Here is an 18,641-nt window from a genome sequence, read left to right on the forward strand (position 1 = left end):
CACCTGTTGCAAAGACAATGTCTGGCCTGCTTACGGTGAGGTACATCAAAGAGCCTATGATACCTCTATAAGTCTTGTGATCCACAGATTCGCCTGAGGGGTCAGCAGAGATCTTATATCCGAAGGCCATGGGGACCTTAGCCGAAGAACAGTTGTCCATAGAATATTTCTTTAACAGTTCAGTGGTGTATTTCTCCTGATGAATGAATATCCCTTGCGGAACTTGTTTCACTTGAAGTCCTAGAAAGAAGTTAATCTCTCTATTCATGCTCATTTTGAACTTGTTGGTCATGAGCTTAGCAAATTCATCCACCATTCCTTAATCAGTCGATCCGAAGATGATATCATCCACATATATTTGTACAAGCATAAGGTGGTCACCATTTGCTTTTCTAAATAAAGTGGGATCAATCACTCCTCTTTTTTATCCGGACGAGACAAGAAATTCAGAGAGAGTCTCGTACCACGCTCTTGGGGCTTGCTTCAGACCGTAGACTGCTTTTTCAAGTTTGTAGCAGTGGTCTGGGAATTCAATATATTCAAATCCTAGAGGTTGCTGAAGATAAACCTCTTCTTTTAATTCCCCATTAAGAAATGCACTCTTTACGTCCATTTGGTGTACCTTGATGTTTTTGTGGGCTGCGTATGCTAAGAAGATTCGGATGGCTTCCATTCGTGCCACCGGAGCATACGTTTCATCATAGTCAACACCTTCAAGTTGACTGTAGCCCTTTGCAACTAACCTTGCCTTGTTTCTGACTACCGCACCAGATTCATCCAGCTTGTTTTTGAATACCCATCTAGTACCAACAATGTTGTGACCATGTGGCTTCGGGATGAGCTTCCACACTTTGTTTCTTTTGAATTCTTCTAGCTCTTCTTGCATTGCGGATATCCAATCAGGTTCTAATAATGCTTCTTTGATCGTTCGGGGCTCGACCGAGGAAGATCGAGTCTGGATACCTGCGGATGGGTTGCCAATGATTTGACCTGGTGGGTGGTCCTTCGTCTATACGTGTAGACGGGGTTGCAGATGATCAGCAGTTGCGGTAGAGGGAATGTATTCGATATCAGAAGATTCTGCGGTTGGAGATGTCAGTTACCCCTGGACTTGATAACATCCTGCGGAATCATCTTGGATTGTTGGGGCGAGAATGGAATTTTCTTGAGGAGTTGGAAGAGGTTCCCCATGGATTGTTGATGGGAGTTCCTCTGGAACCTGAGAAGGTTCCCCCTGGACTGCGGATGGAAGAGTGATAATCCTAGAGTCTGTTCTTGTATCGATGTTTTTTATGTTTTCATCATCCGAGTCGGAAGAAACGTTGGATGGTAATGATTCTCTACAGATGGGAACTTGAGCTGTATCAAGTACTGGAACCTTGATGGTTGTTGCTTGATCCGGAGTAGAGCTTTCCCCCTCAACTGGCGAGGTGGAAGTATTGAGAGATGCTACTTCAGATAGCGAAGGACCAGATACATCAGCGTGCTGCTGTTGAGCTTCTTGAGACACATGGACATCGGATAACTTGGCTGTTTCTACAGGGGTGAAGAGATCGTCATAATTGACTTCAACAAGATTTAATGGACCCGAAGAGGCAGGAATATCACTTTCCACGATTGCGGTGGTCTCAGTAGATGGAGGGGTGTTGCGGATGTGATAGTTATCAAATTTCACATCGAAGCTTTCAATGATCAACCTTGTGCGTCTAATGAGAACTCGATAAGCAACCTTGTTAGTGGAGTAGCCAAGGAAGATGCATTCATCAGACTTCGGTGCAAACTTGTTCAGCTGATCTCTGTTGTTGATCACAAAACATCTACACCCAAAGATATGAAAGAAGCGAAAATTTGGCTTGTGGTTGTTAAGGCCCTCATACGGTGTTTTATTGAGGCGTTTGCACACAATGCTTCGGTTTTGTACAAAGCATGCGGTTGCTACTGCTTCAGCCCAGAAGTAGAGAGGAAGGTGTGCGAAGTTGAGCATGGATCTGGCTGCTTCTACTAGAGTGCGGTTCTTTCTCTCTACTTCTCCATTTTGTTGCGGTGTGTAGGGAGCTGAGAAGTTGTGAGTGATGCCCTTGGACACCAAGAAACTGTTGAGGAGATGATTAGTAAACTCGGTTCCATTATCACTGCAGATTCGTCGGACTGGCAGCTTTATCTGAAGTTCTACTTCCTTGATGAAATTGATGAGAACCTGAGGTGTTTCTGACTTGAGTCTGAGGAAGAAAACCCATGTGAATCGTATGAAGTCATCTACTATAACCAGTATGTACTTATTGTGATGGAGACTGGCTACGGTTGATGGACCGCAGAGATCAATATGAAGGAGCTCTAGTGGTTCAGAAATTGAAGAGTCAATCACCATGGGGTGACTTGCTTTGGATTGCTTTCCACATTCACATGCAGGGCAGAGAGTATCATTGCTGAACTTGAGAATAGGGAGTCCACTGACTAGTTCTCCAGTGACCAAATTGTTGATGTATCTGAAGTTGAGATGAGCTAGCTTGCGGTGCCATAGCCAGCTGACTTCGGATACTGCTTTGGATAGGAAACATAACTGCGGTTTGCCTATGATCAGAGAGACATCTAGAGGATACATAGTACCTTCGGATCGAGATTTGATCAAACATGTGTTCTTATCACTTGTCATTACATAGCAAAATTGATCATCAAATTCAACTCGATGGTCTGCCTTACATAGTTGGCCAACACTGATGAGATTGTGTTTAAGGCTTTCTACATAAGCAACCTTTTGAATAGAAAAGTTCCCCGTAGTGAGAAGACCATAACCTCGGATGATCCCATTCGCATTCTTGCCAAATGTAACATTTCCACCGTTGCAAATTGGCCTGAAATCCCGAAGGTATTCTAACCTTCCGGTCATGTGCAAGGAGCAGGCACTGTGGATTAACCATTCTTCTTCTTGTTCCTCCTTGCACAAAACCTGAGAATTACACGGTTAGTTTCGTCATCCAAACTAGTTTGGAGCCTGGGAAAACAGATGAGTTTCTGAATGATGCGTGGACCGAGGTTACAGGGATAGGTTTCTTGTCAACTTTTAATCCTAGTCCTGGGTGTTTGTGTAGTTTTGGAGTGTTGTGTGTTTTTCAAAAGTTACGAGGTTTCTGACTCCAACTAGATTTGACATAGGATGAATCTTTTTGGCAACTACACTGACATTTGCAGGTTGAGATTTTGTCTTTTGTTCTGACACCACGTTTGGTCAGCGGTCTAAAGGATGAGTTGGGCTTGTGAACGGTCCGAGGTTGAAAAGATGTGACATGAGTGTTGTTTGGTTTCTGAAAAGTTTGTTTTGAAAAAGGTTTAGCACGTGTAGATCTTTGTGTCCTTTTTGTTGGATTTGGTAGAATACCCTTCAACTTGTTAAAATTTTGATGTGACTTTAAAAGTGTTGGAGTGGATAAGATACCTTTCCATTTCGGATCATCTGAGGATTAGATTTGAAAGCCATTGTTTCGAAAAGACTTTACACCTTTTTGGGTTGTGTCAGATGAATTAGGAATGACTGTTGAAACTGTACATTCCTCTTTGTATGTTTTCTGTACATTCCTTTTTGTATGTTTTCTTGATGGGAGAGTTTTTCAAAAAATAGTGTGAGAAAACAAATTTTTCTGGACTTTTGGACTTTGGAAATCTGACATGCTTCTTGTTTTTCGAAAAAAATTGTCTATTTGTGCCTCGGGAGTGAATTTCCTCTTTGAAAGCCTTTTTTGCTAAAGTTTTTGGAGAACCGCAGTCTTTGATGTTCAACTGCGGTTTCCTGGAATTCTTAGAAAATTTTTGAAAACGTGGGCTTGAGTCATCCGAACTTGAAGATTCAAGGGTTTGAGAGCATTGACCTACTTCAAAGTTTTCTATGGGTAATTCATGATGAATTGGCTGAAGAGTCACAGTTCCTTTTACTGATGATTGCGGTAGTGATGATTTGACTACTGCAGAGTAAGTCTGAGTTGGGACTTCAGTGTGACTTTTGTGGGACTTTTGATTACAGTGTGAGACATTGCAGTCTGAGGGCAAAGATGGAAAGTCTTTCGAGACTTCGGGGCCCTCTATGACAATTTCTTCATCAACTACAGATGAGGTTTGAGAATTTGGGTAAATAGTGCCACATATAGGAATTTGATCACTTGTGTGAACCGAGACCTCAGGCACAATCTCCTCAATGACACAATTATTGCTTAGATTATGCAGTCTACCGAAGTGAGTTTTGATGTCTTCGGGAAAGGTCTTGTCATTGACTGGGAAATGAAATTCTCGGTCTGGAGGGACATACAGTCTGTCTTTGTTGAACCGGGGTCAGGAATCCATTGCGGTAGGATATCCATTTGACCAACCCCAATTATATGTATTGTCCACGGTTCCATTATTTACCAAATTTTCAATAGCTTCACTTTCATTGAACAATTTTTCGATTAAGAGATTTTAGCGTACAATTTCATTCTGAGCTAAATCTCTCTGGTTCAAAGCTATCTCTAATTGTGTTTCACTCAACATTCTTGCATCTTTTTCTAACTCTAAGTCCTTTTCTAACATAGCCATTTTGAGTCTTTTGTTACCCAGTCGTCCTCTCACATGGAACATCTATTGGGACGCAATGTTCTTCTCATCTAAGGCTTTGTTATAGTCTGTAAGGACGGCAGCACATGTGTCATTAAGATCATCTATGTAAGGTTGACAGTCATGCATGCTATAGTTTAGAGTTTGGATCATGAGTTTTACCTGTTCGACGATGCTTAGAGTTCCATCCTTTGCCATGTAGCAGTAGTTCTTGTGCAGCTTTGTAGACCCATCATCATCCGCAGTTGCCAGCATGCAGATTTTCCCTTTTCCTTTGACACTGCTGATGGCTTCATCTTCGTCTCCGGATGACCAAACTTGATGGTCTCTTTTGACATGGGCTACGTATGCCCTTGCCTTTTCCTTATCTTCTAACTCTTGAGCCATTCTAAGGTAGAATGCTCTGTCTTTTACTACATTGGCCTTACAATCTCTTGCAAAATGATTCTCTTTGTTGCATTTGTGGCAAATTACAACATCAGTCTTGTCTTCTGAGGGAGTACCAGAGTCAGTGGTTTGAGTAGACTGCGGTGCCTCCTTTGGTTGGGTTTTTGAGATTGCGGTGGTGGATGAGAATTTTTGGGATATCGAGGATGGTTATTCTGGGGACTGAAGTTACGGTTGAATGGAGGTTTGTTGAACTGTTGATTCTTGCGGAAGGAAGGAGGTGGTAGACGGTTGAACTGTTGGCTAACCAGAGCAATAGCCTTCTGAAATTCTTCTTCATCATCATACTCTGAATCAGTTTAGTATGACTGCGGTGCAGTGTCATACGAGGGAGAGTAAGAATGATTATGTGGAGCTTGTGCTATGAGAGCAAGTGGTCCTCCGAAGTCAGCACAGTCTTTGAGTACGGTGGATTCTTGTGCTTGCAGTTCTCCATAGAGCTTGTAGAGTGACAAAGAATGAATGTTTCTATCGCCTTGGACTATCATCTTAGCCGTAGTCCAATGTCTTCCCAAACCATTAAGAAACTGAAGATTTGTTTCATGGTTACTGCGGATTGTGCCCACATTGGATAACTTGGTGACTATCAGGTTGAACCTTTTGAAGGAGTCTTCCAAGCTTTCGCCAGTATGAGCTTTGAAGTTGTTGAACTCATTGAGTGCGGTAGTAAGCTTTTTGTATTATGCTTGTTCTGAGCCTTCGTACAAGTTCTTAAGAACTTCCCAGATCTCTTTTGCTGATTTGCAATTTATGATAATATCGAAGTTGTCAGGAGCAACTCCACAAGAGATTTCATAAAAATCAACAACATCATTTTCCATTTTATCGAGATCATCCTTGCTGGGACGGTTCATGACTAGTTGACCTCCTCCTAGTCTGGTTGTAGTGCCGTCAGTTTGGACTGGTGTAAGGACTGGGCATGTGGTCCTTCTTCTACGGATCGCCATACATCTCTACCAAGTCTCCTTAAGTATCGTTCCATTCTTTGGGACCAGTGATGATATTCATTTGCTACCAGTATTGGTGATCGATTAGAACCACCAACACTGTTGGAAACATTCAGAGATAACGATTGTGCCATATTTGTTTTTGAAGTTTTTAAGAAATGAGCTTCAGTGGTATAGAAGGCCCTTTGAAAATCAGAGTTCCGTTTTCAAAAAGCAACCAATATGGCTCTGATACCAATTGTTGAGAGAAAAACTTTGAGACACACTTGAACAAACGTTAGAACAAGTATATTGTGGAATAGTTAATCTCGAAGGATCTAAAAGCTCAACAATAATATTTAGAGTTAGATAGTTAGAGAGTTAGTTGCGGAAAAGTAAAGAAAAGGAAATGACAACAATCGTTATATCAAGTATACACATAAGTTGATTCATAACGAGGAATGCATTCAAGCCAAGTTAATAAGTGAGATCAAACTTAGTGATTAAGTCACAAAAGACTTGCTCCGAGGAGAGAGTGTAATCAGTTATATTCTAGTAAGATTTGTGAGTAAGAAGAGATGCGTAATTAGATAGAGAGATAGAAAAGATAACTTCAGAGATGTGTATTCAGATCGATAGATTGATTCTAAGTGAGAATGAGCTCTATTTATAGAGACTCAAGAAGTTACATTTGAATCACTCTCTATGAGTAGCCATGCAAGGCATACTGGACAATAGAGAGTATTACAGAAAGACAAATAAACTAAGTAAAGTAAGAATGATTGCGGTTGGCTTTGATGACTTCGGATGATATTGCTGAAGAGGGAGCTTGACTGCGGTAGCTTGTTGGCTGCGGTAGTTGAAGTTCAAGAGGGTCACTTTTCATGATTCAACAATATACGACTTGTATACACGAGATGATGGTGGATGACCTAAGTATGAGTCTTATCATGAACTTCAGAGCAAAAGTTGCATGCTTACTACAAACAACCGGAGATGCCTGAGTGGAAGTAGTGACGGATTACAAAGAAATTCCTAATCAAGTTAACCAAGGCAACAGGTGGACTTGATTTCTATTTTGGGTGATCGTCGTCAGATTAGCCAAATCTGCACCGTTCCTACAATTTTAAGGGGTCAGGAAAAATAGAGAAGTTAACTAGGACGTGTGTCCGAGAAATTAGTTAGACTGCACGGTGTTCCAATATCTGTCATCTCCGTTTGAGATAGTAGAATCATCTCCCAGTTCAGGAAGTCACTTCAGAAATTTTTGGAAACCAGGCCAGTCATGATGCATAGCCTACCATCCTTAAACCAACTAACGAAATGAGAGAACGATTCAATCACTAGAAGTTGTACGAAGAGAATATGTGATAGACTTTGGTAGAACAAGAATACTCACTTACCAACTAGTCGAGTCATTGACCATGCTAGCATTTAAACTTTCTCCATTCGAAACCCTCTTTAGTCGCAAGTACAGATTCTCTCTGCACTAGATTAAAGTAGGCGACACGCAACTAGCTAGAGGTCCAATTTCCAGACGGCACCTTCACTGGTCCGGAATTCATCCGAGAAACTACTGAGAAGAGAGTACAAATCCAGGAGCGACGTGAAGCTCCCAGGATTAGGCAGAAAAGCTAACGCCTTCAATAAGAGAAAACCATTGGAATTCCAGGTTGGTGACCTCGTCAGGTGAAGGTCTCACCTGGAAGGGAAGAATACACTTCGGAAAGCGTGGAATACTAAATACAAGGTACATAAGATTATTTGAGATTCTTACTAGAGTTTATCCAGTAGATTATAGACCCCGACTACCTCGGAAATCCAATAGCATACACCCTACTTTCCATGTTATTAACTTGAAAAACTGGTCGTCCGACGAGACTTTTGTTATCCCACTAGCGTTGATCGAGGTAAGCGAGAACCTCAGATTTGTGAAAGAATCTGTAGAAATCCTAGACAGCGAAGTCGTTAGGACTAATCAGATCCCTATTCCGATAATGAAGGTCCGCTTAAAATGCATAGAAAGGACCTGAATTCACTTAGGAGCGCGATGATCAAATGAAACTGAAATATCCTCATCTATTTCCTTAGTTTATATGTATTTTCTTAAACTCTAATTTTGGGACGAAATTCCCTTTAACGGGGGGATAATGTGACAACACTAAATTTCTATCTTGTAAAGCAAATCAATTCAATCAAAAGTCAGACTTGTTTCTGTTAACTTTTAGCTTTGTTAAGGGTCTGTTTGAGAATTCTAAGCCTAGTACACTAAAAAATTGTGTGTTAGGGAGTATTAACTTAAGATCATTGAGTTGCAATTGAGCCGAAACCACCTTCACAAGGAGTTCACGGCCGTAAACTAGTGTCTACGGCCGTAAATCTTCAAGTCAAGAACTCTCATTTCTCTCTAAAGTATCATCAGGAATATCCTCCTTGATCTTCAAAAGTGTAAGTGATTCTTCCCTTCTTACTTGATATCCTTCTTATTCAAGTAAAACCCTTTGATTTCCTCCATGAATTCAACTCTTTTGGGTTTAGATCTTCAAATCATCATCTTTTCACCAAGAACACCAAGAACACACACTTTTTCTTGGAGCCGCGAACACCTTCAACACTACCATTAAGTAAGTATCCTTTCCATACACTTGCTATCCATTAGAATCTCTTGATTTCCAATCATGAAACAACCACTTTGTACAAGATCTTCAAGAGTTCACTTCCTTAAACCCTTCATGTGGCCGTGAACCCTTCATAAGATCTTGATATGGCCGTGAACCCTCCTTCCTAGGCCGAAAACCCTTTATTAGATCAAGCCTTGGGCCGTAAACACTTCATGTGTGGCCGTAAACTCTCCTTGGCCGTGAACACATCTTAGTGTGGCCGGAAACTCCCTTTCATACAATCATATGTGATTGTAACACTTCATTACAAGTGTGTCCTGGTACCTAAGGTTGTTCCCCTACATGATTAGTTGTTATATACACTAATTTTATGCCTATATATGTGATTATATGTCTAATAGGATCCAATTGTGCTTCGGGACTTCATTTGTGATATCAAGCATCATAAATCTATCTTTCATTCCAAACACTCACTACAGGTGACTTCATACCCCTAAACTTATATATTAAAGACTTTAAAATCTTTTTTGGGAGGGGGGGAATACAAGTCGAAAACAATATAGTTATAATATCAATCACATGTGATTTATAACTATCAATCAAAAGGAATTCTTAGACTTTAAAATTGTATTATCAAAAAAACTGTTTCAAATCATTTTATAAACTGACATCAAGTCATCAATAACCATTCAAATGGTTAAAACTCTTTTATATAATAAACTCTTTATCGTTTTACAAAACGATTTTAAACTTATATATTGTCAAAATCATGTCTATATAGATATAGTTATATAAATAAGGTTGAAAGGGTTTAGGATTGATAACTCGCTTTATTTTCTGCTCCTTGTTTGGTTGTGGACTTAGGGTAACGGTTGTTTGTCCGTGTGTCATTTAAATCTTAGTTATATATTGTGTATGTGTATATAGATATAAAGGTTCTTCCAATCAGTTCATTACATTTGGGTAACAAAGGTGTACAAACATGATCGGTTAAACAATCATACTAGTAAACTATAATAGGTATAGTTTAGGAGAATAATACTTACTATTTCTTGAACAATAAAACTTACAAGAGTCAGTTCATACATGAGTCAGTTCAAACATACAATAACAAGAACAGAAAGGAACATACAATAACAAGAACAGAAAGGAACATACAATAACAAGAACAAAAAAGAACATACATCCTTTTACAAGAACAAGATAACATTAATGTGAAACCAATACTTCATGGCATAACAATATATTTGTTAGGTCCCTTTTTGTAACTAGAGTCTCTTGGCGGGAGAGCGGGCATTGTGTGTATAGATCTATACGGGACTAAAAATCCCGCATCCCGACTGTTCGCTAAAGTTTGGTCGGCAGGTCAAGGGGTGACTAATGTCACATCAGTTTCGACGCCAACAGGTCGTCGTGTTAAACATTCGTCAATCAGTATGGTTATAACCACATCACATTTTAACCTTAATTAAACAAATTCATTTTTAAGGTAGTTAGTGCTTTAGTAGTTACTTATTACAACATTACTGTACACTGTCATTTTCCCATTACATTAATATAGTGATCTTCTCATATAAAAGGTAATGTAAACTATTTTCTGGTAATAATAGTCATATACTTGGGAAAACACTCACTTTTACAAAAGAACAAACATACAGAACAGTCGGGTCTTGGTAGAAGACTACTTTCCATTTTTAGTAGAAAATATAGGATTTTCTAGGAAGTATACAAACATTTACATGAAAACACTTATAAACATTTTCATCAAACTTATACAAACATCTGCCACTAAAATACTTATGAGCTCACCAGCTTTAATGTTGATCTACGCTTTCAAAATAACTTGTATTCTCAGGTAACCAGTAGACAGGTACACTGGACCAGGTTATGAGAAGACGGAGCATGTTCAAGACTCGTCTTTTATTTTCATATATATTTTTGGTGTCATACGAATACATTCAGAACACACTTGTATTAACTATATTATTAATGCAATGGATGATGTTGTTGCTTGTTTTACTATTATGCATTGTTATGATACTAACCATGACGTCCTCCACCCCCCATCGTTTCCTCCGTTCTGGTTTGGGGGTGTGACAGTGGTCTCCTAAGGTGTGTTTTCGGTCCTATACTTCTCATGGGGGATTTGATTTCGGTCTAAGAGATGAACACAATTGAGATTTCGGTCTAAGAGATGAACACAATTGAGATTTCGGTCCTACCTTCCACTAAGATATGATTTCGGTTCTTGGTTTCATAAAGCAAGTGTTTTCGGTTTTGGTATGGGATTAGATTCCCTAAACCGAAAACCATATATAGTTTATGAAGTATTATTCTTTACTTTAAGTGTTTGATTTTTATTTGAACAAGTTTGACTTATATTGACTTGTACTAACTTACTTTAACATGGTTTTGAATATATAAGTAAATCTGTCTTATATAAGGATTGCTTTCAAAGTATAATTGTATATATTAACATATATAAACATGCCCTCATGGCTAATTGTGATTTAATGTAACAAGGATATAATGTGGTTTCCACTTATACATGGTACATCTTTTGACTTGGTTTGACTCTAAGTTTACCAGTTGTCACATCATCCCCCCGTTAGAGCGAATTTCGTCCCAAAATTATTTCTAAAGTGGTACTCTTGAACTAGGGAAAAGATGTGGGTACTTTTGTTTCATCTGATCTTCTCGTTCCCAAGTGAATTCAGGTCTATGCTTGGCATTCCAGCGGACCTTCACTATTGGTACACGACTTTGTTTTGTTCTTTTTATTTACCTTTCCATGATTTCCACCGGTTCTTCTACGAAGTGTAGACTCTCATTTATCTCGATTTCATCAAGTGGGATTACAAGAGTCTCGTTAGACAGACACTTCTTTAGATCGGATACGTGAAAAGTGGGATGTATGTTAGTGAGTTCATGCGGTAGATTGAGTTTATAAGCCATCGGGCCGATTCTAGCGAGGATCTCAAATGGTCCGATGTACCTTGGATTTAGTTTTCCACGTTTACTGAAACGTATCATTCCTTTCCAGGGCGAGACCTTTAACAGGACGCGGTCACCAACCTGGAACTCCAAGGGTTTTTGACGTTTGTCCGCATAACTCTTTTGTCTGTCTCTAGAAGCTTTCAGTCATTCTCAGATTTGGACGATTTTTTTCATTTGTTTCTCGAATGATCTCGAGACCGGTTAGATTGTTGTCGAGTACTTGTTTCTTTTCTAGTTGCGTATCACCCACTTCAGCCCAGCACATAGGTGATCTGCACTTACACCTATAGAAGGCTTCAAAAGGAGCAACTTTGAGGCTAGTGTGATAGCTATTGTTGTACGAGAATTCGACGAGTGGTAAATGGGTATCCCAAGCTTTACCAAAATCTATCATACAAGCTCTCAACATGTCTTCCAACATCTGTATGATTCTCTCGCTTTGCCCATCAGTCTGGGGATGGTACGCCGTACTCATGTTGAGTTTAGTTCCAAGGACTTTTGCAGTGATTGCAAAAACCGTGAGGTAAATCTATTATCTCTGTCAGAGATAATGGATATTGGCACACCATACAATCGTACTATCTCTTTAATGTACGTCCTTGTTAACTTCTCCATTTTGTCAGTTTCTTTTATTTGCATGAAGTGTGCGGACTTGGTCAATCTGTCGACGATTACCCAAATGATGTCATGACCACTCGCGTTCATCGAGGTAAGCGAGAACCTCAGCTTTGTGAAAGAATCTGTAGAAATCCTAGACAGCGAAGTCGTTAGGACTAATCGGATCCCTATTCCGATAGTGAAGGTCCGCTTAAAATGCATAGCAAGGACCTGAATTCACTTCGGAGCGCGTGGATCAAATGAAACAGAAATATCCTAATCTATTTCCTTAGTTTACCTGTATTTGCTTAAACTCTAATTTCGGGATGAAATTCCCTTTAATGGGGGGGATTATGTGACAACACTAAATTTCTATCTTGTAAAGCCAATCAATTCAATCAAAAGTCAGACTTGTTTCTGTTAACTATTAGCTTTGTTAAGGGTCTGTTTGAGAATTCTAAGCCTAGTACACTCAAAAATTGTGTGTTAGGGAGTATTAACTTAAGATCATTGAGTTGGAATTGAGCCCAAACCACCTTCACAAGGAGTTCACGGCCGCAAACTAGTGTTTACGGCCGTAAACCCATGTTGGTCGTGAACCCCTCTTCATTATTATGAAGATCCTTCATTATTCTTCATTTCACACATCTTCAAGTCAAGAACTCTCATTTCTCTCTCAAGTATCATCAGGAATATCCTACTTGATCTTCAAAAGTGTAAGTGATTCTTCCCTTCTTACTTGATATCCTTCTCATTCAAGTAAAACCCTTTGATTTCCTCCATGAATTTAACTCTTTTGGGTTTAGATCTTCAAATCATCATCTTTTCACCAAGAACACCAAGAACACACACTTTTTCCTGGAGCCGCGAACACCTTCAACACTACCATTAAGTAAGTATCCTTTCCATACACTTGCTATCCATTAGAATCTCTTGATTTCCAATCATGAAACAACCACTTTGTACAAGATCTTCAAGAGTTCACGGCCGTAAACCCTTCATGTGGCCATGAACCCTTCATAAGATCTTGATATGGCCGTGAACCCTCCTTCCTAGGCCAGAAACCCTTCATTAGATCAAGCCTTGGGCCGTAAACACTTCATGTGTGGCCGTAAACTCTCCATGGCCGTGAACATATCTTAGTGTGGTCGGAAACTCCCTTTCATACAATCATATGTGATTGTAACACTTCATTACAAGTGTGTCCTAGTACCTAAGGTTGTTTTCCTACATGATTAGTTGTTATATACACTAATTTTATGCCAATATATGTGATTATATGTCTAATAGGATCCAATTGTGCTTCGGGACTTCATTTGTGATATCAAGCATCATAAATCTATCTTTCATTCGAAACACTCACTACAGGTGACTTCATACCCCTAAACTTATATTTTAATGATTTTAAATGCTTTTCTGGGGGGGGGGATACAAGTAGAAAACAATATAGTTATAATATCAATCACATGTGATTTTATAACTATCAATCAAAAGGAATTGTTAGACTTTAAAATTGTTTATTATCAAAAAAACTGTTTCAAATCATTTTATAAATTGACATCAAGTCATCAATAACCATTCAAATGGTTAAAACTCTTTTATATAATAAACTCTTTATCATTTTACAAAACGCTTTTAAACTTATATATTGTCAAAATCATGTCTATATAGATATAGTTATATAAATAAGGTTGAAAGGGATTAGGATTGATAACTCGCTTTATTTTCTGCTCCTTGTTTGGTTGTAGACTTAGGGTAACGGTTTTTTGTCCGAGTGTCATTTAAATCTTAGTTATATATTATGTATCTGTATGTAGATATAAAAGTTCTTCCAATCAGTTCAATACATTTGGGTAGCAAAGGTGTACAAACATGATGAGTTAAACAATCATACTAGTAAACTATAATAAGTATAGTTTAGGAGAATAATACTTACTATTTCTTGAACAATGAAACTTACAAGAGTCAGTTCATACATGAGTCAGTTCAAACATACAATAACAAGAACAGAAAGGAACATACAATAACAAGAACAGAAAGGAACATACAATAACAAGAACAAAAAAGAACATACATCCTTTTACAAGAACAAGATAACATTAATGTGAAACCACTACTTCATGGCATAACAATATATTTGTTAAGTCCCTTTTTGTAACCAGAGTCTCCTGGAGGGAGAGTGGACATTGTGTGTATAGATCTATACGGGACTGAAAATCCTGCATCCTAACTGTTCACTACAGTTTGGTCGGCAGGCCAAGGGGTGACAAATGTCACATCAGTTTCGACGCCAACAGGTCGTCGTGTTAAACATTCGTCAATCAGTATGGTTATAACCACATCACATTTTAACCTTAATTAAACAAATTGGTTTTTAAGGTAGTTAGTGCTTTAGTAGTTACTTATTACAACATTACTGTACACTGTCATTTTCCCATTACATTCATATAGTGATCTTCTCATATAAAAGGTAATGTAAACTATTTTATGGTAATAATAGTCATATACATGGGAAAACACTCACTTTTACAAAAGAACAAGCATACAGAACAGTCGGGTCTTAGTAGAAGACTACTTTCCATTTTTAGTAGAAAATATAGGATTTTCTAGGAAGTATACAAACATTTACATGAAACCAGTTACAAACATTTCCATCAAACGTATACAAACATTTTCCACTAAAATACTTATGAGCTCACCAGCTTTAATGCTGATCTACGCTTTCAAAATAACTTGTATTCTCAGGTAACCGGTAGACAGGTACACTGGACCAGGTTATGAGAAGTCGGAGCATGTTCTAGACTCGTCTTTTATTTTGATATATATTTTTGGTGTCATACAAATACATTCATAACACACTTGTATTAACTATATTATTAATGCAATGGATGATGTTGTTGCTTGGTTTACTATTGTGAATTGTTGTGATACTAAACATGACGTCCTCGACCCCTGAACGTTTCCCCCGTTCTGGTTTGGGGGTGTAACAGTGGTCCCCTAAGGTGTGTTTTCGGTCCTAAACTTCACATGGGGGGTTTGATTTCGGTCTTAGAGATGAACACAATTGAGATTTCGGTCCTACCTTCCACTAAGAAATGATTTCGGTTCTAGGTTTCATAAAGCAAGTGTTTTCGGTTTTGGTATGGGATTAGATTCCCTAAACCGAAAACCATATATAGTTTACGAAGTATTATTCTTTACTTTAAGTGTTTGACTTTTATTTGAACAAGTTTGACTTATATTGACTTGTACTAACTTACTTCAACATGTTTTTGAATATATAAGTAAATCTGTCTTATATAAGGATTGCTTTCAAAGTATAATTGTATATATTAACATATATAAACATGCCCTCATGGCTAATTGTGATTTAATGTAACAAGGATATAATGTGGTTTCCACTTATACACGGTACATCTTTTGACTTTGTTTGGCTCTAAGTTTACCAGTTGTCACATCATCCCCCCGTTAGAGCGAATTTCGTCCCGAAATTATTTCTAAAGTGGTACTCTTGAACTAGGGAAAAGATATGGGTAGTTTTGTTTCATCTGATCTTCTCGTTCCCAAGTGAATTCAGGTTCATGCTTGGCATTCCAGCGGCCCTTCACTATTGGTATACGACTTTGTTTTGTTCTTTTTATTTCCCTTTGCATGATTTCTACCAGTTCTTCTACGATGTGTAGACTCTCATTTATCTCGATTTCATCAAGTTATTACAAGAGTCTCGTTAGACAGACACTTCTTTAGATTGGATACGTGAAAAGTGGGATGTATGTTACTGAGTTCATGCTGTAGATTGAGTTTGTAAGCCATCGGGCCGATTCTAGCGAGGATCTCGAATGGTCCGATGTACCTTGGATTTAGTTTTCCACATTTACTGAAATGTATCATTCCTTTCCAGGGTGAGACCTTTAACAGGACGTGGTCACAAACCTAGAACTCCAAGGGTTTTCGACGTTTGTCCGCATAACTCTTTTGTCTGTCTCTAGAAGCTTTCAGTCATTCTCAAATTTGGACGATCTTTTCATTTGTTTCTCGAATGATCTCGAGACCGGTTACATTGTTGTCGAGTGCTTGTTTCTTTTCTAGTTGCGTATCACCCACTTCAGCCCAACACATAGGAATCTGCACTTACACCTATAGAAGGCTTCAAAAGGAGCAACTTTGAGGTTAGTGTGATAGCTATTGTTGTACGAGAATTCGACGAGTGGTAAATGGGTATCCCAAGCTTTACCAAAATCTATCATACAAGCTCTTAACATGTCTTCCAACGTCTGTATGATTCCCTCGCTTTGCCTATCAGTCTGGGGATGGTACGCCGTACTCATGTCGAGTTTAGTTCCAAGGACTTTTGCAGTAATTGCAAAAACCGCGAGGTAAATCTACTATCTATGTCAGAGATAATGGATATTTGCACACCATGCAATCGTACTATCTCCTTAATGTACGTCCTCGTTAACTTCTCCATTTTGTCAGTTTCTTTTATTTGCATGAAGTGTGCGGACTTGGTTAATCTGTCCACGATTACCCAAATGGTGTCATGACCACCCGTTGTCTTGGGCAACTTGGTTATGAAATCCATAGTTATCCGCTCCCACTTCGATTCGGGTATTTCTGGTTGTTGTTGTAAACCCGAAGGCTTCTGGTATTCTACTTTAACTTTGGCGCAAATCAGGCACTTGCCCACATAGGTAGCAATTTCAGCTTTCATGTTTGGCCACCAATAGAGTTTCTTGAGGTCCAAATACTTCTTGTCTGAACCTGGATGAACGGAGTATCGAGTTTTATGGGTTTCGTTCATGACAAGATCTCTGTAGCCACCAAACTTTGGTGTCTAGATCCGTATCATGAGATATCGAACTCTATCACCCTTGAGTTCTAGGTTTTTATCCATTCCTCTTAAGGCTTCACCTGTCACATTCTTGGGTTTCAAGGCTTCTAGATGAGCCTCTTTGATATGTGTGGACATGTGTGAATGGATGGTCATAGTTAAAGATTTTACTTGGCAACCCGAGTACTCTTTTCGAGTAAGGGCATCTACTACATTGGCTTTGTCAGGATGATAGCGAATTTCGCATTCGTAATATTGAGTAGTTCTACCCATCGTTGTTGTCTCATGTCCAGTTCTTTTTGATCGAAGATGTGTTGGAGGCTTTTGTGGTACGTAAAGACTGTGCATTTCGTACCATAAAGGTAATGCCTCCAGATCTTCAGAGCAAAAATCACTACTCCCAGTTCGTGACAACCCGAAATTTAGAGCTATTATTATAACCGCCAATCTATCTGTGAATCTCATGTTATATATGAATTACTAAGTTTTAGTGTATCTTAAGAAGGATAAGTAATTTCGTTCTAACTATAATACGATACTAGATGATATTGCACTTTCAAATGTACAACGATTCAAACCGCACAAACTGTAACCTTAGAATACGTCTGAAAAACTGAAAATTTGTAAAAAGTCATTTTAAGCGAAGCAATTATACTGGCCTCATAGTAGTGTTTGCTTGTTTCCGAAAATATAAAAAACACTCAAAACAGAGTTCGTATGTAAAAGATACGACAGTTTTAAGAAACCAAACCGGTGTAACACTGATTTTACCTGTTCTAAGTAAACCATTTCACACCGTTAAGGCATTTTCGCTTTGCTGACAGGATTTCCGAGAGCGTTTTTGGACTCAAGTTATAGTCTATTATTTAATTTCATACTCGAAATAATTTTTAGCAAAAAGATTTACAAAAATCGCGAAAACGGACACCGCGAACCGCATAGGCGCAAAAGTTCAAACGCAATTTCCCAAAGATCTGTAACTCCAAAAATTAATCCGTTTGATGTTCCGGAATCCCTTAATTTAATTCTATCTAACGATATTTCCTAAAAAAATTCTCGATGCACGGATCCCGAGGCACCCGGTTTTGAGTGTCTTTGGGCATTTAATGGGGAACAACCCTATGTGGGACCCACTAGGATCAGGAGGAGCAAATTTAATTCTATTCATAAGGTACTAGGCTTGTGAGAGAGGCTTGTGAGAGCATTTTAGGGGACTCTTCTAACACACCAAATCATCAGCCATTAGTCCCAACAACCCCTCCCTTCTCCTTCTTTCTTTCCCTCTCTCAAACCTCCCAAAATCCCGGTTTTGGAATCTCACCGGAAAACCACCATATCTCCACCATCAAAGCTAACACAACCCCCTAATACCTCCAGTAGATACCTCATTGCCCCTGTAATGTTTTAATGTCCAAACAGCCCCTGTAAAGTCGAAGTATCCTCCTGCCAGAACTACTGCTGACGAAAATTTTGACCCCCTGTTCAACCATTGTTTCCGGCCACCACAGTCGACCACCACCACATTTATTTCCATAAAATGTTAATTCAGTCTGTTAGCTTTCGTTTCCAAAAAGAATCGTCAAATTTCGTTGGATAACCAAGCGGGAATTAATTTTCAAAGTTCGGGTGTCATTTGGTGAT

The sequence above is a fragment of the Lactuca virosa genome, chromosome 3 (assembly GCF_052849685.1).
Source record: "Lactuca virosa cultivar CGN04683 chromosome 3, Lactuca_virosa_CGN04683_v6, whole genome shotgun sequence".
NCBI lineage: Eukaryota > Viridiplantae > Streptophyta > Magnoliopsida > Asterales > Asteraceae > Lactuca > Lactuca virosa.